This window comes from Oncorhynchus kisutch, linkage group LG11 (genome assembly GCF_002021735.2).
Source record: "Oncorhynchus kisutch isolate 150728-3 linkage group LG11, Okis_V2, whole genome shotgun sequence".
NCBI classification, from domain to species: domain Eukaryota; kingdom Metazoa; phylum Chordata; class Actinopteri; order Salmoniformes; family Salmonidae; genus Oncorhynchus; species Oncorhynchus kisutch.
The window spans coordinates 58,550,200-58,574,981 of record NC_034184.2 but is presented as its reverse complement, the minus strand read 5'-3'; the positions used below and the strand labels follow the sequence as shown (position 1 = coordinate 58,574,981).

General features: G+C 40.6%; 1 long non-coding RNA gene and 1 other non-coding gene across 2 annotated transcripts; one reads left to right on the top strand and one right to left on the bottom strand.

Moving 5' to 3' along the window:
* Positions 1-408: 408 nt before the first annotated feature.
* Positions 409-23,876, bottom strand: LOC109899050 (uncharacterized). The gene is made up of 5 exons (XR_002256417.2): positions 23,657-23,876; positions 22,813-22,899; positions 20,210-20,283; positions 5,650-5,836; positions 409-1,344 (listed from the first exon to the last, which is right to left on the bottom strand). It is a non-coding gene; the product is annotated as an uncharacterized LOC109899050 (long non-coding RNA).
* LOC116376375 (U1 spliceosomal RNA) lies at positions 10,094-10,255 on the top strand. The gene has a single exon (XR_004211788.1). It is a non-coding gene; the product is annotated as a U1 spliceosomal RNA (small nuclear RNA).
* Positions 23,877-24,782: the final 906 nt, after the last annotated feature.

The window sequence follows — 24,782 nt, the reverse complement described above, 5'->3', positions numbered from 1 at the left end:
AAAAAGCTCAAATCTAAAATATTTACATGATTTGGATTTTGCCACCATTTGTTGCAACTATTACTACCCCGGAGAGGTTAGGTCCAGCCCAGAAGGGTGCATTAGTTTAAGTGGTGAGTACTCCCCTTCCCCAGACCATTGACATTACAGTTATCTTATCAATAAGACTAGATAAATAAAAAGGAGTAATGACACCCCCAAAACAATTAATTTACAATGGCCAACAATAAAATAGCATTATCACAACAAAGCTGGTATAAGGTTGGCTTAAGTTCCAAGTAGGCCTTATAACTGTGATGTTTGCTCATGAAAAATCGTAAAGTGAATTTCCATCCAATAGCTTTACGTTCCCAGGTTTGTGTTGTCATCACACAGGTCAGGTTAGTCCATAAAAAGGTGACAAAAATACAACTTTAAAAACACAGACATCACATTTGAGTATGTCTTCATTTTTATTATGAGAAGGACAATCACAACATTACACAAAATGGCAAATAATATTTTTCTCATCACTTTGACAAAACATTTTTTACAAAATAAAGATGGATCAAATGTATTGGATATAATTTGAGATAAATGTTTCTATGTTTCCATATTCTTCCTCATACTACTCCCAGCCTACGACTGGTTCAACTTGTTCAATCATCACAATAACCAAAACCGCCATTGGACTACTCCTCCATTTGGACTGTTGGGGGATACCTGATTAAGACAATAGATATACTGTGGATATATTTTTTTAAATATATAAAAAAAAAAACATGTTGTACATACTTACAGAGCTTCTATGACTTACCCAAATAACATATAGCCAGCCTGCAACACGTAATACTAAACAGGCTTGCTTAATACTGTTTTGATTTTTTCCCCGTAAACGATACATGGCAGTTGTATGTTTCCATATCTAACAAACTATGTAGAATGTTTATCTGAAGGATTACATTCGGGCATATAATCAGCAAACTGTGATAGGTCATTGTTAACGACATCTTCAATTCAAAGAAACAATAATATGTTATTTACATTGAGGGCTCTCATAATCTGCGTGTGTAGATGGATACCTCCGCTCTACAGATCCGTCAACAACTGAAAATGTTGGCAAAACTTTCAAAACAAAATGCACCAGGCAGTGGTACAAGTGGTGGACGGTGACCATTTCCAGGCATTTAAACCTTTTTTCCCCTCTTTCATTTGTTACAATGATTTATCTGCATTTCCATACTTGTGGCACTAGTTTTTGAACAAAACGCAGAGAGCAGTCAGTGACTGGCATGATGGAAGAAAGGCCAGTGTCTCGCTTGCAGACTGGTCAGTCCTCACTGCTTCTGAAAGGAGTCTGTGGTTCTGTGGCCAGGCGGGAAAGGAGAATGAAGAAAGTGAGACAGAAAGAGGAGGGAGAAGGAAAGAGAGACCAATGAAGGTCGAATCCTCTGTCATGGCTGCAGGTGGCTCATTCCCACCCCACAGTAACCCATTCTCAATAGACAGTACTTTCTCACCCACAAACTCAAACTCACTCCCCCATTTCTTTCTCCCTCTCTCTGTTCCCTCCCTCCCTCCCTCCCTCCCTCCCTCCCTCCCTCCCTCCCTCCCTCCCTCCCTCCCTCCCTCCCTCCCTCCCTCCCTCCCTCCCTCCCTCCCTCCCTCCCTCCATTCTTCTCCTCCCTCCCTCCATTCTTCCTCTCCCTCCATTCTTCTCCTCCCTCCCTCCCTCCGTTATTTCCCTCCCTCCCTCCCTCTCGTCCACACACACACCCACACACTTCTGCAGCTTTTCGATGGGAACCTCCGTCAATTTCCAAAGTTTCAAACCCAACATCAAAACCCCATCACACTTCAAAAACAAAATATCTGCTAAGCCCCAAAACCATTGCTTGTCGTGTGAAGGTTAAATGTAAGCATAGAAAATGTTTTAGAAACCATAACTTTACTGTGTTTGAGAGCTACCTATCCAAATAAAACATTGGTTCCCATTGAGATGAATGGTTAGCTAACTGAGGGAGCACATTACCTTAAGAAACAACTGTATGAACATGCATGTGTGCATTAAAATGCGTACTTCAAAAACAACAATTTTAAAGGAGAGTAAAAGTTCTCCACCAACAGGTAGTTAGGTGGCAGAGAGAGAGAGGCCAAGAAAGAGGAAGCGGGAGATAACAGAAAATAACAGAAAAGTATTACTGTCCCTTGCCTACCTAGGATCCCATCCTGCTATGCCCTCACCCTCCCCTACTGTGTCATTTTACCATAGTTTCTAAATGCTTCCTATAGCTCGAGTGGAATCTGCTTCAAGGTGCCCAGGCTTTGTAGCGGAAACATAATTAAAGTGGTGAAAGATGTAAAAGGTGGAGAATGGGGATGACATCGGGCCAATTTCACACTTGGCACTCGAATGGCCAGGCCCAAGCCAGGACCCTTGCCATGCAACACAGATCAAAGCCCAGTGTCACTGCACCACCGCAAAAAAAAAGAAGGCAAAAGGGCACCTAACTATGCTAATCCCCAGGACAAATATATTTTAATCTGGTTAGAATACAAGTTAATGCCAGAGCTCAGTGACTGGACATTGTGGAGAGAACCCGAGTGGACAGATGCCCCTTGTACCTTTCCAAATGAGGTACTTTTGTCTGGCACTGCTTGACCATAGTCAGGTCCAACTTTCCTTGGGTAACCACCTCAATGCATTATCAAGCTACACATACACACACACACACTGCACAGAGCTGAGGACCGTTTACAAACAGCAACTCCAGCAGTTGTGTCATTGACCCTGTCTGAATCCCCAACAGGGCGCACCTAACATGCAAAGGAAATTAGTATTTTGTGGTCCAGTTTGTCCTCTTTCACATTGAGCCCTTCTCTCTCTCAATAGCACCTTGGTAACCCTTGATCTCTTATGTATGGGACTCAGGGCACTGGGGCCTGTAGAAGTTGACTGGGCAGACAATGAGAAGCGGACGCCTTCTAAGAAGTCGCACAGAAGGCAACTCTCATTTCACACACTGTGTTTGAGTGACCCCTTGGCAAAAGAGACACAGGATTGTTTTCATCGGAATGCTAGAAGTTTTTAGGGAACTTTCCATTTGGCTGTTTTTCTCATGTAGGATATCGAATGACCCTTCCTGGTGTAGGCCACCCTACCCATTCTCTCACTTAGGAAGCATTTTCATCAAAAAAGTTTTTTTTAAATAAAAAAAGAGAAGAAAGATATCCCATGGAATTTAAGAGTCAAGAAACTTGTTAAAACCACTTCCTGGACTAAACTAACCAATGAAATAAGGTTGCTTATTGATTGATTGATGCATACCAGACAATTAATTTCAATTGCTGAACGATTCGATTCACTTGCAAAAGTAAAAACATGCTACGATATTGTTGAGGGACTGGCAGTAGGGCTCAGAGAAAATAGTCAAAAATGAACGTCAATAAAGCATTCGCTCCAATTCCCCACAATTCTTTAATTTTCATGCCCAAACTACTTTTTCCTCCAATGCTGAAAGTACATTCTGAGTCCACATGTGACATAACAACCCAGATAAAATATTTATGTTCAATGTTTATAAATGCTGCAGTGAAATACAATAGCAGTGTAGGTGGTTTTTGATTTATTTCATGCCATGGTTTCTGGTTCCTATTCACATTTCACTTACAGATTATGAAAGGAGGAGTATAGACAGACGAGTATGAAAGGATGTTCATTGCACTGTATGATTTTTCATTACACCTCAGTCAGTTCTACACCTAGTCTATAATTTGGAGTTGACCAATAAACTTTTTTAAGCACAGACTCTTGACACCCCGCGTGTCATGGGCTTCGTTTGGACAGGGAGTCCAATTCAGATCTTTTATTTTTTACTAATTGGTCTTTTGACAAATAAGATCAGCTCTGAAAAAGATCAGATGTGATTGGCCAAAAGACCAAATAGTGGGAAAAAGATCAGAATGGGGCTGCCTGTGTAAACGCAGCCATGATGTAGTTTTCATCACAGAAGCCATCTGAGACCTCCCGATGAACTAAATGCTGAACTCGGCAATAATAGAACAGTGGTTCCCAAACTTTGTTGCTGTGATTTTTAGACATTCAATCTTTTTTAAAGACCCAACAAACAACGTTCCCGAGTAGAAATTGTCCACAGTATGGGGCTGGGTTTGACCCACCATTTTGGGAGCCCTGACAAACATGCCGCAGATCATGAACATAGGAAATGGAGTCAGCACATAATTTGTTCCATACTGAACTGTCATGATCAATCTCTCATGGTGCCAAACCGTGGGATACACAGCGAGAGAAGGTAGGTTTCTCATAGTCAATATTCCGTACCATATTCAAATCCTTAATTTTTAACACCGAACATTGTAATTTTTCTTCTTTATTTATATCCTCAAAACAGATGTATTCTCTTTTGCGTCCCTCAGTGTGTGCGATGTTTGGTGTGGAGTTCTTTTTAAATGCCACTTTAAACGTGTACATGATACTGCAACAAAACAATAAAGTCAGTAATTATAAGTAAGTAGATCTCCGATATAGAATTGTGATGAGGCATACATCTGGGGAAGGGTATACAACAACTTCTAGAGTGTTGAAAGTTTCCAAGAGTACAGTCGCCTCCGTCATTGGGAAATGGAAAAAAATATAGAACTACCCAGACTCTGCCTAGAGCTGTCCGTCCGACTAAATTGAGGAAGTAGGACCTTGGTCAGAGAGGTGACCAAGAACCCAATGAAATCTCTGACAGAACTACAGAGTTCCTTGGCTGAGATGGGAGAACCTGCCAGAAGGACAACAATCTCTACAATACTTCACCAATCTGGGTTTTATGGAAGAGTGGCCAGACGGAAGCCACTCCTGAGAAAAAGGCACATGACAGCACGCCTGGAGTTTGCAAATAGGCACGTGAGACTCTGAATGCATAAGGCAAAAATATTTTGTGTTCTCATGAGACAAAAATGTATACAAAGCACTACGTCTGGAGAAAAACAAAAACACAGCTCATCACCCATCTAACACCATCCCTACCTTGAAGCATGGTGGTGGCAGCATCATCATGCTATTGGGATGCTTTTCAGTGGCAGGGTGTGGGAGACTGGTAACGATAGAGGGCACAATTAATGGAGCCAAATACAGGCAAATCCTTGATGAGAACCTGCTTCAGAGTGCAAACGACCTTAGATCAGGACAATGACCCCAAGCATACAGACAAAGCAATGTTGGAATGGCTTCGGAACAAGAATGCGAAAGTCCTTGAGTGGACCAGCCAAAGCTTAGACTTGAATCTCATTGAAATTCTGTGGAAAGGCTTGAAGATTGCTGTTCACCGCCGCTCCCCATCTAACTTAACAGAGCTTGAGAAAATCTGCATGGAAGAATGGTAGAAAATCCCCAAACCCAGTTGTGCATACCCAAGACGACACAAAGCTGTAATCGCTGCCAAAGGTCCTTCTACAAAGTATTGACTCAGAGAAATGAGCTATTTCTGTATTTCAATACATTTGCAAACAATTGGCATTATGGGGGTATTGTGTGCAGATGTGTGAGAATGTTTTATTTATTGAAGCCATTTTGAATTTCTGAAGGCTCTGTATGTGTCTGTGTTGCTGCGAGAAACAAAGGTAGCCAGACAGGCAGGGCCAAGGGCACATCCTACTCACCTCAGGCCCCCTATGCTGTGTGGGGACCAGGCTGTCACTCACTCTCTATGGTTATGCATCATGGCCAACAGAGACACAGTGAGAGAGCCACCGCTACAGTACATCACACCAACAACATCAGTGCAGAAACCCATCCTCAGCATGACATCTTCTTCGTGGTGCAGAGCACAGCCATCCTCCTCACACGCTGTGAGGGGGGAAAAAACAAAGAAACAAATACATTGTGAACCAATGAGAATGTCATATTTACCAGGGGTGCCTAAAAATAGAACTTTGATTTATATGATCCAACCTAATTTTAACACTATTGCATGACCCAACCTATTTTTTCCTATCTATTGCGTGTAGATTGGATGGCAATGCGCTGTATACTCCATCACACAATTAATTTCCCAGGCAAAATTCAGGTTCGTCAATATATTGTAAAGAACAATCCCAGAATCAGGCTACATCTAAAGTTGCTGGTGCACATGAGCAACAAAATAACATACATGTAATGCGTATAGTGACTTAGAAGCAAACAGATAAGAGTATCGCAAATGGGGTTTGTTATCGTATTCCGTAAAACAGTCATTAGGCATCAATGGGGTATAATCACCACAATGAACCGAAGGTCAAATATATTCACCCATTCGAAGGTTTACCATGTTTCAGACCACTCAATGCCCTCCCTACACCGCAAAAACCCATTCTACTTCTGAGATACAGCACAATTCTGGAATTCAAATGACACAGTGTTCTACGGTGACGCGAAGGATCATCGGAGACATGATACCGCAGAAAAATGGCGCGGCCGTGTTATGTAAGCGGAAAAAGATATGATCATATAACCAAATCTCTGTTTGCACACATCGATTTGGTAGATAACACATAAATCATCTGGAAGACATTTCAATGCTAAACAGAGGAGCTGGTGAAATTGTGCATAAAACCTCGCCTCCATCTCTAGTGCTGATAACAAAAACATATCCAATGGAAGAAGATAAGCCTCACCGCATGATGTACCGGTTACTGTATCCCAGTGAGCAAAACGTCTAAAAAGACATCCTTTTAACTACACAACTGGTTAAAAAGACGTCATTTTGGCTGTAAAACGGGTTAAAAAGACGTCATTTCAACAAGTGTCGTCACAGGGATGACTATCCCTAGTTGCTTCCTAGACAAACGCAAAAAAACAGCCGCCTTAAAAGTCATTTTTCCACAAATAACACTACTCGCTAATCCAGATCAATGTACTTCTGTGCGGTCTGCCACACATTACCATGGCGAGGCGACATCAATTCTATCATTGAGCCTCTGAACGGCCTGCACTGTCAACCATTTCCTGTGGTTACAGTCATTGAGAAAATGGTGGCGGGCTAGGCTACCCATCATCTGTATCAGTAGTATCTTCTACCTGAGCTGTTCTATGCAAACGATTCATTCCCTAAGCACTCACTCACACAATAACTCTCGCCTTTGTACACTACTGTGCTTTAACACAGTTTAAAAGCACCTTAAGACGTATAGAGCGCCCCTAAGCTCGGGTATGGTGAACGGGAAGGGTTATGGTTCAGTGGAGTGTGCCACAGCAGCCACATAGCAGTGGTGGGCGCATCACTCTCTAGTCTCGCTCACTCCATTTTACTGCTAGTCCTGAGTGGCAGGCGAGAGGGCGGGGTGGCAATGGCGGCCATGATGGAAGAATCACTACACCCACCGTTCCACAGGAACAACCACTGCTTCCTGCAGCTGGCTGTATTGCCGGTGAATAGGCGCCAGTCATCACAGACTATGAGAAAATAGTGGTACTACGTGGTAATAACGCTACGAGTGGGTTCTCCTTAAAAGATGTGCATTGTGAAGATTCATGTGTTGCAGAAGATTTTATTTGACGCAAGGCTTAGCAAAAGTCAGCAAACTACGTAGACACGTTTTGTGACCATTTATTAACAGTGACATTACATATTAAATCGAGAAACCATAGTGTAATAACTGAATTATTTGACAATATTTGATCAATTCTGTTCTCATATAGTCAAGTGGGTGGCTAAGCTGAGTCAAAACTGGCAACAGACCAAATGGATATCTCATGAAATGATACAGCAATTCGTGTCCCTCAACACAAAAACAGTAGTACTGTTTTTTAGTCAACTTGTAAGAAATCAATGCAATGCCTCTTTGAGTCTAATAAGATTTTTTTTTCCCCAAAACATTTAAAAAAAAACATTTACCTTCTTATTGCACTGTATTTGTACATAAAGTTACGGGGGGGAAAAAATCACAAATGACTGAATTGTAATAATAGAATACAAATACATTGGGTTACTTTACACATAACCAAAGTAATACATTTATTTATGTATACACACATACACATATATATATAAAAAAAAGATAACTTACTGAAAACTTTTTGAAATTAGATGTCAGAGGAAGTCCAACTGTAAAATACTGAACATCCTGAAAAAAAGCTCCCATGTAGATCATCTGCATGTCTTGGTCCCCAAGTGAGCAGATATAATCTGCCTACAAACCTATTAAATCTAAATGTTTGTTTGCTTCTCAGAACAGTTAGCTCCACATGTTCACGGAAAACGAAATAAATACAAATCAAATGAAACTTCAGAAAAACTTTTGCATTCATGCTAGTGATCCTTTCCAGAAGATTGTATATTATGTGGGTCACATCCACGCCCCCGCTCTTTTTCCCAACCCCTCAACCCCTCCAAATAAAAAACATCCTTTTGGATGACCAGAGTGACTCTTAACCAACTGCATTTAAGGTCAGAGTTCATCATTTCCCCTTGGCAACACCACAGCAACCTGCGACACTGTCTAGACAGGTCATGGTGGCCACCACCCCAGGCCAACCCCCCCTGGCTCTTTCCGGAAGGAGGTGTCAGCAGCAGCCAAGTACAGGGTAAAGAAGGCAGGTCGGATCGTCGCCATCCTCCCTCCACTGATCAAAGCTGACGCTACTCCGTGCCAGGGCCCTGGTCAAAGGGGGCAGGGCCTGGAGATGAACTCTGTGTTTCTCTAATCTGGACGTGTCCAGACCAAATTGTCTCCTTTCACAGCCCAGAATGGACCCTTCCGGTGCTACTGATTACATTAGGGAGGAGAGGCTCTTTTCACAGGGGCCGTCTGCACAAAAGGGGAGCTTCTGTGCCCCTCCGCCATCTGGTCTCCAAAATAAAAGAAAGGGTCCCAGGAAGAGAATAAGCCCAGCGAGCCACGCCTCCCTTTAATTAAAAGGGATGCTATTTGAATAGATGGGATGGCTGGACAGATAAGCAAACATACAGTAAAGCCTCACACATTCAACCCAGAGATTGGGAACCAATCTGCATTTGCAAATAAAGCCAGTGTGTACAGCTCTGTCAGATGGGCTCTAACCATTTTGGAGGATTTATGTAAATATGGATTTTTGCTGCAGAACAGCAGAAAACAACCAAAATCTAAATTCGGCTGTCGAGCACCACTCTCAAGCCATCTGTTAATAACCACACATTTGAATTCCTAATTAATCAAACATTTGAGAATGTATTTGAATTGACAAATAAATTGCTGTAGTGTAGAATGGAATGGGTTAATTATTTTGATGGCAAAATTATACCTGGTTGATCTGAAGGTGATAGTTACCAAAGCTTGTCCTTTCTCAACAATGACAGGCCGATGTCTCTTCTTGGCCAATATTAGGGATTTGAATGGTGTCTCTCTGGACATGGTACAGTATGAGAACAAGAGGATCCAACCGGCCAGTAGTCCTCAAAGAGAGGAGGCCCCTAAACACTTTATCCATTGTATCCCAATTGGAGGAATGGACGGCCATCTTCGAAAAGACACTGGACACAAACTGGTCTCTATGTGTCGTTTCAGAAGCTGAAAATCCTTGCAGATTGCAATTATCTCCAGAGAACTCAAAATCAAGTCTTTGTGGAACATTTTAGAGGATATTGCAATTACATAACTCTCATTATCAGGCATCATAATAAGATTAGGAGAGACCAGGGTTGGAGGTCTCACGGGTTGGTTGACACAGTGCTAATTACTCCCAATCTAAATGGCACTGTGTAAGAACTCATCCACCTGGTCAATTCATGTCATTGAATTCATGTCATGACAAAACATAGAGGTGAGGGGAATGTATATTTTTCATAGGTGAAAGTAAAAAAATGAATTATTGGTGTTTTCTTTGCAAATCTTTGAATTATGGGAGTATCCATGAACAATGTTGTTGAAAGGAGAAAATGGAGAGCTATATTTCAAACCTATTTTCGTCACCCTCGGCACGTCGCCCTGATTAGGATGCTAGTTACCATGTGGTAACTAGCATCTTAATGAGCACATGGAATGTAGGGTTGATTGTCACTATCAACATTGCCCCTGCCAGTACACAATACACCCCAAGCTCTTTTGCGCTTGTGACATTTTATTTAGTATTCATTAGGATCCCCATTAAATACTTACTGTACCTGGCAGACACCTTGATCACGAATGAGGTTCACCTAGGGCGAGTCTCAGCCATTGTACTCCGGCCATGCTGACCCCTGCGAATTCCCCAAATGTGGGAATCTCGACAGTAATTTGTGGTAGTGGGGGACTGCGTCCACGCTCTCCCATGATTGTATTGCTAGGTATTACTTCAAGTATTTCTAGGTATTACTGCACTGTTGGAGCCAGAAACACAACCATTTCGCGGCACCTGCGATAACATCTGAAAATGTGTGTCCTCGAACAATACACTTTGATTTGTTTTGGATTTGAGCTGCTGCCAAGCTACTCTTCCATTTATGAACATTTGAACATCTTGGCCATGTTCTGTTACAATCGCCATCCGGCACAGCCAAAAGAGGACTGGCCACCCCACATAGCCTGGTTGTCTCCTGACCCCTCCTGTCTCAGCCTCCAGTATTTATGCTGCAGTAGTTTATGTGTCAGGGGGCTAGGGTCAGTTTGTTATATCTGGAGTACTTCTCCTGTCCTATCCGGTGTCCTGTGTGAATTTAATAATGCTCTCTCTAATTCTCTCTTTCTTTCTCTCTCTCAGAGGACCTGAGCCCTAGGACCATGCCTCAGGACTACCTGACATGATGACTCCTTGCTGTCCCCAGTCCACCTGGCCGTGCTGCTGCTCCAGTTTCAACTGTTCTGCCTGTGATTATTATTATTTGACCATGCTGGTCTTTTATGAACATTTGAACATCTTGGCCATGTTCTGTTATAATCTCCACCCGGCACAGCCAGAAGAGGACTGGCCACCCCACATAGCCTGGTTCCTCTCTAGGTTTCTTCCTAGGTTTTGGCCTTTCTAGGGAGTTTTTCCTAGCCACCGTGCTTCTACACCTGCATTGTTTGCTGTTTGGGGTTTTAGGCTGGGTTTCTGTACAGCACTTTGAGATATCAGCTGATGTACGAAGGGCTATATAAATACATTTGATTTGATTTGATTCCTGGGGGCCCAAACAGAAATAAAACAATTACATCACAACACAACAACAGCCTACATCATAAGTAAAACAATTATACAATATATTATTACAAATTTACAATATAAAATGTACACTATTACAATGTGTGTATGTAGAGTGCGTGTGTTAGATTGTGTTTGCGTATATGTGTCTCTCTTCACAGTCCGCGTTGTGCCGTGAGGTGCTGTTTTATCCGTTTCTTTAATCTGATTTCACTGCTCGCTTGAGATATCTGATGTGGAAGAGAGTTCCATGTAGTCACGGCTCTATAGTACTGTGTGTTTCTTAGCCTCTGTTCTGGACCTGGGGGGGTGAAGAGACCCCTGGTGGCTTGACTTCTGGGGTATGTATGGGTGTTTGAGCCGTATGTTAGCTGTTGGAACAGACAGATCGGTGCTTTCAACACATCAATACCTCTCACAAAGACAAGTAGTGGTGCAGTCAATCTCTCCTCTACTTTGAGCCAGGAGAGATTGAAATGCATGGTAATGATATCAGCCCTTCATGTACAGTTAAGAGCCAGCCGTGCTGGTCTCCTCTGGGCCAACTGTAATTGCCTATCGGTGTGTCCTTCTTCGTGGCACTTGACCATATAACTGGGTAGTAGTCCATAAAACTGGGGCCTGTAGAACTTGTTTGGTTGATTGTAAGGTAAAAGAGATCCCTTTGTGGCCTTTCTCTCTCCAAAACATTTATTTTGTCACACACCGACAGACATGCACACAAAAAGTTACTCAAAATGTCAGATGTTATTCTAAAGACATAAAATGCTGCATTTTGTGAGGAATATCGTTCGATCAAAGAAAGTTGGCTATTTCTAAGACGTTGTTTGCTATATTGCTTCACTTCCTGTAACAAAATAAATAAGCTACTCGCAATCATAGCGACAACCAACTCCATACTGTGTGACAACCAACCCCACGATGGGGCAGGTGTGTGTTTGATGGCTTATAACTCCATGTTGGAATAAGATATGTGAATAAAATTGGGCCCCATTTCAAACCAAGACATTGGCCTTTCTCCTAATATTGAAAACGGTGATATACTGGTGCTGTCAATAAAAAGTACAGATGCGAGCAGAAAGTGTGACGACCAACCGTTCTCCCCTACACTCTGGATAAGAGCATCTGCTAAATGACCAAAATGTAAATGTCATACCGTAGCAATATTCCGAAGATTTCTTTACATTGTTCAATAATCCTCCAGGCACCAGTGAAACATTCTTAAGGGTGAACATTTTCTGAACAATAAGACTTTGAATCCATGATCGTCAGTTCATCCTGGACTGTAATCACTTTTAATGACTTGTTCCTCCGCAAATGACACTTTAAGGCTAAAGGGCATTGTGATATTGCTGTTGTGATTTCATCTCGATTGTGTGTGTGTGTGTGTGTCTGTCTGTCTGTCTGTCTGGGGGTTAAGGGTGAGGTCTACAGATGGATGTCTGAGACTGACTCAGTTCACTTCGACAGTTTTGGGATGACATGGGTGAGCGTGGCACGAAGAGGGTAGGTGTCTGCAGTCAAGTGGAGTATATGAGCACAGTCCCCATTGTAATTAGCGTTTGTTCCATACGAGTCTTTTCCGTGCAACAAATGACGTTATCGGGTCTTATGGTTCCCCATTACTTCTGGAAACAAACGAATTGAAAACAACTTCCAATCCTACAGAGACCAGCGAATGGCGTTCCAGGGAGGGACTCGAGTCACTGTGTGAAATGAACAAGAACAGACACGACACCTGGCATTTCCCAGCCAAAGTGTGTCGTTGTACACTGCTGAGCACACTGCTGGAACAGCCTGCTTAATTGTGCTAGTTGAAGAGTCTGGTGGAAATGGCAGTCTAACCTACTCCACTTTTGTTTACTCCAGCAACATTCTAAATAAAACCTGGGGCTTTATTGACGAAACGCTTCTGAAAACTGTTTTTCTTCTCGCTATGCACAATTCCTGCTAAAAGTAACCAACAAAAATAGAGACAAAAGCTTTCCAGTAGAAATAAAATGCTTAACGCCATTGCAGCCTGGTGCGATGCGAGCTGCCGATGCATAACGGCTATCCAAAAGACATAGCCTGTGGTTTCCTTGGCACCACTATTTGCCCACAGTCCTGAAGTTAATGAAAGTAAGCAAAGTCTTTAACAATGAGCGCCACGGAAAAACATGCAAAACGCTTAAAAGGGGGGAGAGTAAAGCTACTAGATGGCAAACCAGAGGATCAAATGTGATGTTTTATGAAAATGGGTCAAATAGAGGGAAAAAAGACAAACCCCACATTTGACTCATAAACTTGAGCATTCTACTGATATGCGGTTCCTTATTAATAAATTGGACTTCACCAGACTTTTTTTGTAATATGCACAAGACTTGACATGATCATAAACCCATCATTAATTATGCCCTAGTCACCCAAATATACTGCTCGGTCACAAATGCCATGAAACACTGCATTTTCACCACTAGACATTTGCATACAGCAACTGAGAGTTGACACAAAATATAATTCTGCTCGGAAGATCCCTTTAATATTGATCAACCTTGAATTTTTCATGAAAATTATGTTCACTTGGTGCTCGTATTTGAGCTTCTGTTTGCTTGATAAATAAGGGCTTATGTAACGGCCCCACAGGTGACCAATAGTACAGAGAATGGGATAATATTTTGCTCCTGCTTCTTCCATTTTCAAGTGATTCCTCCAAGTCCAGCCAACTCATTAAAACTTTGTTGAAGTGAGTAATTAGCAAACAGTTTACAGCCGTGCAACCATCCATAAGATGGTGTTGAAGATGAAAGAGGTCAGGTCAAAACAAACTTTACCATTGAGATCAATGAGGGATCCTAGAGGTCATGGCAGTAAGCCCTGCTAAGAGCCTCAGATGACACAAACTGAACACTGAGCACTTTGTAAGTGTCTATAAAAAAAAAGACTGCCACACAAACATGAAAAATATCAATTTCACATTTGGTTTAGCGCTTTACCACCTTCGTGTCACCGACACTCTGAGAGTTGGGCTGTGGAAGACAAAACACAGCTCCTGGATAAGGATTGTGTTATTGCCTATCAATTAGCATCAAAAGGGGATTAACCCACATGGCTGATGGGGTGAGGTGGTGCGGGGGCCCACGCACAGTCACTGAATACCAGGGGTTAAACCTCTGACTTCATTAGGCCTGACCTTTCCACACCATTGTGTGACAGGAGAAAGGACATGGTGCAGTCTGCATTTCCCTTGCTCATTTTGACTTCTGTGGAGTTAAATGTTTAAAACAAGCCAAAGGCATGCTAGCTCGCGCTCAGTGAGATATGAAATCCACCCTAAAGGTCTCCTGACTGATGTGGGTTTCCACGGTTTGCAGCAGGTGGGCATTTACCCTCCGACCCCCACCCTCCCTGTACAATAAAGAATTTCCTCCACCTTTGAGCGAGGTGAGATTGACTAATTAGTCATGGTGCGTCGTAGTCTAGTTATGAGGAACCGGCGGGGTAGACTGGTTCTAACTCTGCTCTGCCTGGCCGTCAATTTACGAAAGGTCACAGTGCTTTAGGAGAGAGAGCAGGTATTCCAGCTGAAGCTAATGAGAGAGACCCTAATTAAAGAAAATATATGAACACACCTGCAGGACGAAAAGTGCCACGCATACGAGGAAGCGCGTAGGAAGGAATACTCCAGGATGGCCGCTAACTTAACTATGCGGGTGATAGGCTATGTACTGTATTTTATTTCCTTTGAGATTTTTTTAATGTAATCTCCAAAAAACTCAGCTGACTCATGGTCAACCAAAAAGTACAAGTAGTACAACCAAATTTGTATAGAGAGAGAGAAACAGTCCATTTCATTCATCTGCAAAACCGACACCTCCAGATAGGAATACAACTCTCTCATCTCCCTGTTTTATTAAAACCTTCCCATTTGTAGTATAAACAAAACAATAATGACGGAATAGCATGAAAGCAACCCATGCCCATCTGTACCATTGGCCAATTTATCCCAAGAACACTAAAGTGTGTGTGTGTGTGGGGGGGTGGGGGGGGGGGTTACCATGGCAGCGACATGGCATAAGTGCGTTGTACTGTATCTTACGACGAAAGTGATGCACTTCGTGTTAAGAAAACAAAATGTGTTTAACATAAGACGCCACCCGAGGACAAAAGTTTCCAGCCAAAAGGTCTCTCTATTTCAATCTGGACAAGGCTAGGGGTCACAGTCACCCACCCCATACAGCTTTTTCTTTACTCTTATGGAGAGTTTTATAGATGAGTACACCCCATTTAAAAGGCAGTGGCTGAAGGATTTGCAGTCAAATGAAAACAGGGGAAATTGCTGGAGCTGTCAGTGTTACACAGCTGAGTGGGAAGGACATGCTGTGTGTGCACATCCTAAAACCAGCAACTGCATCTAGAACAGTGGAACATGGGAAAGCACTTAGCATTCACACAGAGCAGCGCAGTCAACATCTGAAACAAACCATTCACTTATTTACCATTCAAACTAAATAGCGCGTTCGCGACTGCACTTTTAAGCTGATGTTCACTCCATGTTTCCATTGGCAGATATTATTTGTCCCGCTCATCTTTTTCTGTCTAAAGAGACCCTCCCACCCAAATAAAAAGCCGACCCTTCAAATAGAGACCAGTCAAAAGAGGATCTTCGATGACTTCCAAGGCATTCTTGCTATTTCGGATAAACGCACAGCGTCATCATTGTCTTAACCTTGTCCTTTGACTTTTGAGCGACACGTCCATCCTATTGCAGATGACCTCCCAGTAACCAAAGATCTGCCTGTCCCAGACATATAGAGGGGTCATGCAGACAACTTTCAAGACGGCTTGATCAATTCTCTCATTTATTAGTGAGGCGAAAGCGGATCCTCATCAGGTAGGCTTTAATGTCTGGGAAGTTCGCCCAGGATCCTGGTAGACGCGTACCAGACTTGAACGCACGAGTAACGTGAAATGTGTACTATACTGTACAAACATGACACAGTATTATTTGTTATTATTACAACGTCTCCTTAAATGATTTTACATTTTCGCGAAGGCTCCGGCCTTGTAATATCAGAAGAAACATTGTGTGAGAAAGTGTCCTAAATATCAAGACCTTAAAAGTGGGATAGTTCACTCAAATTACAAAAATACATACATTGGTTTCCTTACCATGTAAGCAGTCTATGGACAAGACCACTATACATGCTTTGGTTTTGTTTACTTGACCAATGCTTACTCTTTAGCAATTTTGACAAATATCCCTGATGTGAGTATTTTTGGCATTTGATGTCATCTTAAAGCTAGAATCTTTATTTGAAATAATGTTTTGGTTGGGCCAGGAAAAATGTAACCACCCCAATTCATAAACAGAGCTATGGATGCACGGCTTGACCATCCATGATAGGGCCATTATAGTTTTAACCATGTTTTGAGGCTATACACAGTTTGTTTACATTTACTTTGTTTACAAACATTGGAGTATATTTGGGGTTCTGATGGAGGACAACATCTGAACTAAGCTCATGAGGCATTTACAAATTATATTCTTTAAGAATCAATGGGTATATATACATAAGTCCAGAAATGGATGTAGCAACTAAGGATTCTAGCTTTAAAGTAACTGTATTAATTAAGCTATGCAGTCCATTTGAGTGACTTTGTGATGATTTGGACATAAAACACAGAAAATACTAATATAAGGTCAGGGGACATGTGTCTTTTCTAAATGCATACCCATAGCCCTATAAATGGATAGCCCTTTAGTCAACGGTAAAAACGAAGTTAGTTTACTTATAAATACTGGATTACATTTTACATGTATAGTCATTTAGCAGATGCTCTTATCCAGTGCATACATTTTCATACCGGTCCCCTGTGGGGATTGAACTGACAACCCTGGCGTTGTGAGCGCCATGCTCTACCAAGTGAACTACAAGGGAGCAGAGCATAGGCTAAATGGTAGATTGTTACATTATGTTACGAAATACATTTCCTTATATTGAAACACATACTTTCAACTATCGCAGCTGCCTAGAAATGAATACACACATATTTTTTAACACAGGCAAGCCTGTCGTAACTTACTTCAAACCTCTGAGTATTCATACTAATAACACAGTTTAACACCAAATAAAGTTATAATATTCTTCGGCAGAATTTGCGTTGTTGTACTGTTTGTACAACATGTTACTAAAGCTCAGTCATGCAGTGCCTTGTTTCAAACTTTAGGACCTCTTTACATTTTTGGTTGTTGAGGAAATACTTCAGCCACAACCCCCAATATCAAATTATCTCTAATGCCTGTTATGTCAGCCCTTGTTTTCCAAACCCACATGTGCCCCAGAAATCTCACTGCACAAAACTCAGTGCACAAAACACAACAGTATTGGGCATTGCCTTGTCTCACCCCAAAGGTCAAGATGTTTGAGCGAACAGTGAAAAATCAAGGACTATAGTGCAGACAACCTGACATTAAGCCGAAGCTTGATTCTCCTACACCACCACCAACCCTCAATGCCCCCCACCCCCACCACCACCGCCCTCCACATCCTGACACGCACACAAACCAACAGTCCTCTTTCTACTGTCGTGGCGAGGGAGTAGCATGCCAGCTTAACGTGTCACTGGCAGCCATTCTTGTGTTAGGTGGTATAGAAACACAGGTTGACCTTCGTAAAACTTTTTTTTTTACAGGAAAAACCAAGGCCACCATTCAGAGCGTGAAAGTCAGAGGTACCAGAAACCTACACCCCACAATTAGAAAAAAGTTTGTAGCTACAGTTTTTACTATATGGGAACATGTTAAGTTTACATTATGAAATACTTTCAACCAGACTATTCAAAAGACAGAGAGAAATTTAAATGTAAGGAGATTTACAGGTTAAGGATTCATCTTTGGTATACCATTTTCTCTCACTTTTTGTTTTTTACTTTTAAAAGACCTGATCATGATTTGCTTGTTCAAAAGCATGTTGCCAAATAATATATAGAAAGGTAATTACAAGTAATTCAAAGATAATGCGGGCAACTATAAAACTGCAAACTCAAAGTCTTATAGCTTTAAAGGTTTAGTTGCAAATGTCCACTTCAGGGATTGAGTTCATTTGTTAATTCATTCCTCACGCAACATCCAGTCAGTTATAGTGCAACGATTGATTGAAACATTAAAGTTACCCTTATTGCAAAAGTACACTCATAATATCCGTTTGAGTTTTGCAGTAATGATAAGTCGCAGTAAATATTTCACTGTGTGACAACAAATCACTGCTAAAAGATACAATATTAAAGTACAAAAATTGATGGGTAACCTTTGTTTGAAAAGCAGTCAAATACGATGGGAAATTGCAACAAAAAAAAGAAGATATTGAATTATATGCCAAGTAACGTATCAAAGAATCATTCTATTGTATTTTACAATAATCTAATCAGTTAATATAATATATTGTGGTCTGTATATGTACATGTATATGTGTACATCTAATTTGATTGCAATTTTTCAAGTTCACAATAAATAATAATTTGGTTTGAAAATCTACTAAACACATTTTTTCTTAATATGTGTATTATAGAAACAGCATCTGATAATATTTGATACTAAAGATAACACGATTTGGTACGTTTTTTTAAATGAGGGAATATATAGGTCTGCATGTGTCCTCACTATCTGTATTTATTGGGGTTAAATGCTTATTTTAAGACATTGCAAAACAACGGGATATCCTGTTGTAAATAACCTGAAAACTGAAGAAAAAAAATATATATATATAGTGAAATCTTTTAATCTAATAGTTTTATATTTTAAATATGTTTCACTTAATTTTGAATCATATGATGTTGGATCGCGATCAAATGTAAAATCATATCATTTAACTGTGGAGAACTGTCAACCACAAAACGGACAAATTCATATGATAACATTTGATGCAGATTTTGACAAGAAACTTTTGGGGATAGCCAATTTAAAAAAGTGAATGGTTACCCGTCTCAATGCAATCATCTAAAATCGAACGACCTTGTACGAAGGAGGGGGAAAATAAATAAATAAATAAAGATAAAAAACATAAATCCATGTTCAGGGACCTCTAATATTAGTTCCCTCACTGACAATTTAACATTGTTCAGTTGCATATCGTTTTTTTTTTTTGTAGAAATTGTCCTGGTTCCTAATCATACGCCCTGCCCTGCATTTTCAATTCGCCTGATTCCAGTAGCTACATTACAGCGCAAACTCTTTCCCCTTCGGCTGCACCGTAAAATGGAGGATGCTGGCCTTGAATTTTCGACAGCTAAGACCAGCAAAGAGCACAGCTGTGCAAATAGTCATGATCTTGTGCAGCCATGGGGGAAGAGGTAAGTGGGCCCATATTCTGGCAGACTGCGAGGAGACCCTTTCGAATACAGCAAAGGCTTTGATTCAAAAAATATGCCACACCAATATCAAAGGAAACGCCCTGTTCCCAGAGTGCAGCGTCATTACGTAGTCAGGATAGGAAAAACAACCAGCCGTTTAGAAAGCAGCATTGGCTGGTGTCGCTGTTGTGCAGTGCACTGATAAAAGATTAAACAACCGAATTTAACCTACCGTAATATATTGTATGAGCACAGAGATCCCCCAAAAAGTGTTAAAATAAAATAGAAAAATGGCTTTAAGATGAACCACATTCTCTCTGGGCATTTCCATGATGCTAGAATGTAAATCGTGACTGCGGCCACTAGAGCGAGGAAAGCAAAAGGGAACCGATAACAGAGTAGTAAAACGATTCTGAGATATAAGTCAGTATTTTTTCCCAGCTAAAAGCCTCTGGTGAAAAGTTATCCGATTTCAGATCCACATTTTGTAATTATCTTGTGAAGATATCAACAATCTGAGTTTATTAGAAGTGGTTGCTGAAAATGAATGGACTGCAGAGCTGAATGCAAAGTGCCATTTCTCAGCAACAGATCTGACGATGAAAGCTGCTACTCATTTTCTGTTAATATTAGCCTGTGCAGCAGAGTCATGCTCCCCCAAGGCGATAACACTTGCTCTCTTTACCCAACACCTTATAGCATTCCTAGCGTTACTATTTTCTCCTTGTAACATGCCCAAATGTGCTTTAGCGAACAGGTCAACAATATTCTTACCATCAGCCATGGAACAGTGTCCTCACCACAGACATGGGGTTTATGTACAGGGTTCAAGATGTCATAAGGGCCTTCTGTAAACAAAGACAACAAACATCTTAATATGCTGCTAATGTGAAAAACAAAAAAATAACCCATGCTTGACATAGGATTAAAGACATGAAATTAAGGACAGAGTCCATTTTAAGTGTAACTGAAATGTTTCTAATCATTATAATTGCATAACAACCCATTGTACCCGTCTGCTTTCAGTAGTGTTAGTGAAAAATGTACTTTAATTTTAAAAAATTAAAAATGTATTTTAAATATATGTTGATGAGCATAGCAGGTTTCCCACAGGAAGCCAATTTTGTTACAATGTCATCGTGCACAAATTGTGTGTTTTTTTTAATTTAAACCAGGTCCATTGGACAGTCATGAACATGCTTACAGACAGACCATCACCATGAGCATGGCTTGCAATGTTTTTCTCCCTCTCTAATTGCAATTGGAATATTGTACATGTCAACCATTTCAGGTCAGGTTGGGGACAAACCCAACCTAGGGTTTGAAAACATAATCTTAAACCACTCAAAAACCATTAAAGTAACTGTCCTGTGAAAATCTCACTTTTAAAAGTTCATATTCTGTTAACTCATACCCAAATAACGTTATTGACTCATCCTATACTTGTATGTGGCCAAAGCATACATTGGAGGGGGAAAGAAACACTTCAAAAACGCCACCTCAAACTTGTATCTCAAACAGACAGTTTTAAAAATGCTTGTTATTTCCTCACAGAGGATAGTGAAATGAAATGGCCAATCAGCAGTCTACTCGCATTAATATATTTTATGACAGTATATGCCCACACTATTCTGTCGTTGGGGCACGCCCACGCCATTCAAACACAGAAAAACTGCTTTTTAATAGCCATTTTTTGGAAGGAAAACTTTTTCACTCATATTGTAATTATAGGTCATATTTCATAGAAATCTGGAAACTCGAGACAGTTACTTTAAGACTCAGTGAGGGTGAGGTTGGAAGGCAGATGCACAAATCAAGCGTCAACAGGTGATCATTAAGTGATCTGTCCAGGCCGGTCACTGATAAGACTCACAGATTAAACATCACAGAGCCAGCGATAACTTTTACAGTCAGACTGCACCCTGATGGATGTTTAACAGCACCCAAAGAGGCCTTGCGTCTATTACGATCTCTCTTTAGAGGTCTACTGTACATCATTAACTTGTCATTACAACTCCTTCTGATAATGTGTGGATTTCTACACTTTTTATTTTATTAAAATGTAGGCTAAGAGATCTTGTGTCCATTAACCACATTTGTTACATCAGAATCAGCATCAAAGACATCACTTGCATAAGTTATTATGTCAAACCATAAGGCCATGAGCCACTATGTGCCATGAGCAAAATGCTGATGGCTGTACCTGTAAGATCTCAATGTTCCAGGCTGCCCTGCTCATTTTCTGAACTCTGTCACTCCCCTCTACTGTGACGACGAGGGGCGTAAGACTGAATACTATGGATATTTTTGCTGAAATATAAACAAAACCAGACAGTGGGATAGTCCATATCATGCGTGCATATGAACAACAGGGTTGATGTGGGAAAAAGAGACTAACAGTGCCCAGATTTTTTAAATTATTATCAAAGAAACAAAAAGGGGGTTTAGGTGCAATGAATGCTCACTTTACATTCAGCAGTAACAAATAAATCTATGCTGTCACTGATCTATCACAGATAACCGCACCGTGTTCTACTATTCTGTCCAAGGTTTGTCTCATTACATTCATCAAATAGCCAAAGAATCAATAGGCGATAGAAAATAACAATGCTTTGAGATTTCAGCAGCCGCCATCTTGTCCTGTCAAACCAGAGGCGTGTGGGAGGGTAGCTTCCAAGTCATGTGACTACTGTTTGTTTAGACAGCTACAATGACGAAGCAAAGGTGTCTATTTCACAAACAAAGTAGAATCTCTGACAGAGGCAACAAAAACAAATGAGGATATTCCCACTGAAGAGCACCTTCTTATCTAAAATGTCAAATTCGTAGAAGCTTATTGTGCATGCAATGGAAAAATCTATGAACTATGTAAATGTTTCAGGCTACACAATTTCATTTTTTAAACACAGTCAATTCAAATGGCTTCTTCAATAAAAACTTAACAGTAATTCTAGTGTCCTATACCAAATTCAGTGAATGGCAAGAGATGACAGGAAACCACCTTAGACAGGTACAGAGGACTACAGCTAATACACATAGGCTAATAAACATACTGGCTGACACAAATCACATTTTGGTTAATCTTCAGGGCTATTTTGCCTTACCTGAAGTAACAATTTGTGGGCTATAGGCTATTACATTGATTGTGTAAATAAAGAAAACTGCTACCTGTTACTCGTGTTTTGACACAGTTCCAGCATCCAATTTTCATGACTAAGAGCTCTTTTGGCAATTGGTAGCTTAGAATGTACTTTTTGGGTTATGGGCCATCTCATGTGCTAACCTTGCCTTACCTTAACAGGTAGACGCCAATTTTACAACACCTCAGTAATTTACTTATCATTTACTTGTAATTTACTTTTTCAACCAGAACCAACCTTTCAAATAACTGCTCCATTGAAACGCTCCATTAGGCTTAAACTTCGGGCAAATAGGCTTTTTGTCAGGACGGAAGAAGATGATACCTGCGGGTTAAGAGCACACTAGAAAACTATTTTTTCCACATGCCAACAATGGCGTGGTATTTACCACACGCGCAGTGCGGCTACACTACATCAGTTCAATTTTCTCATGTAGCCTACAATGTTGCTGTAAAAAAATGTCGTAATCCATCAACAAATTACAAATATTTGGGAGTAACATGTATCCAGCGTTCAAGTGCTTGTCGGAACTTTGACATGTTCGACTTGCTAAATGGTTGTAGTCATACACGCGCCACGTTTAACCAGTTAGCATGTCGGACATTTCCGACTTTCCTAGTTCCAACTACCACATGAACTCGGCATAACACACGGTCACTCGTGTAACGTTTAAAAAAGGGCCATCATCCTCTGGCTCTGAAAATGCTGAACAAGTAAGCGGCACTCTCTTGTGAGGTGCTCAAATGGTTAATAGGTATTCACGTGAGCAAAGATGCGTCACCTGCGCAGCTTCACAAAGTAGGCAACAGGGCGAAGAATGAGGGATGCATATTTCCTCAAAAGCAACAATGCTGTTGTCTGTTTGGCAGTGCATAATTCACATCACATAAGGAATGCGTTATATACAGCAATGAAGTCAATTTAACAGCATGTGATGTCTGTTGATTATTTTTTTGTATAAAAACACATTTCCCCTTCTATATCATAACATATTAATTTTAACATCAATGAACGATAGCATTTATTTAGTAAGCTATAAAAAAGTAATCTGTCACGCTCTACAGACGGTTGGTTGTCTTACCTGTAAATAATGAATTGTCTGATGATAAACATTGAAAAAACTTTCAAAGCGTCAGCCTAAATATTGATTTATATTGCAAGGTAATTCAATCGCTAGCGTTGTTGAGTCATTGTAAATTCCCATATTGAATTCATTATTTCTTATCAATTTAGATGGAGACTTAAAACTCCATCTCCAATTTGTTCAGTTTCAGACAGACTCCAGACAGTCTCAAAACAGTTACGTGCCTGTCTGTGTTGCGCGTGCACGACCCGCGCAAAAAAAATGAGCAACACTTCAGACTGACAGCCAAAGAGCCAATGGCATTGTGAATCTGAACCTGGCATCCAATGACAAAGGCCGTAATGATAACCCTCGTGCTCGCATGCTGGGGTTGAAATGAATCATTCAGCTGGGCTAAGTTAAACTGTGTCAAGCTTGAACTTGAAAATAGAATTGGGAGAACTCTCAAAACACTTGACTAGCCCATCTATTGTGAAATAAAGTGCATTGTGGATATGTTAGTGTAGCGCACCTATTCTGGATGAATCCTCAACTGAATTAATGCACAATTTAAGTAATTATTTGAATGTATGTAATGCACATTTTACATGCAATAACTGAGCAAAATGCCAGCAGACAGACAGTTATCAATTCTGTAACATCCTTTCACAGAGGCTACAGTTTATCATGAAATGTAACATTTTTATTCTTGACAATCCCAATAGAGTGCGTCCCAGGACATCTTGACCCTATATGGTAATTGACCATGAAGAAAATTGGTGGAACTTGCTTTAACTCGTAACACATATTCTTGGGGTAGTGGAATAAGTTTAAAATGTTGTATTTAAGCCAAGCAGTTAAATATAGTCAAACTTAAATTTAGTAAAATAATTGGTCTTATTACTTTGATATTGTAGTTTATCAACCTTATTACTTTGGATTGTGGGACAGATATATCACATATTTCATCTCAAATAACTATACTCAGACTAGCCTAGTATACTTTTATACACTCTCCTACTAGAATACCACAGTATGTGCCAACTGCAATAATAGAGTACAAACGACAAGGAGGCATTGTTGAAGTTTAAAATAAATTAAACTACTTTATTTTATCCCAAGTGTTTATCCCTTACTTCAACCA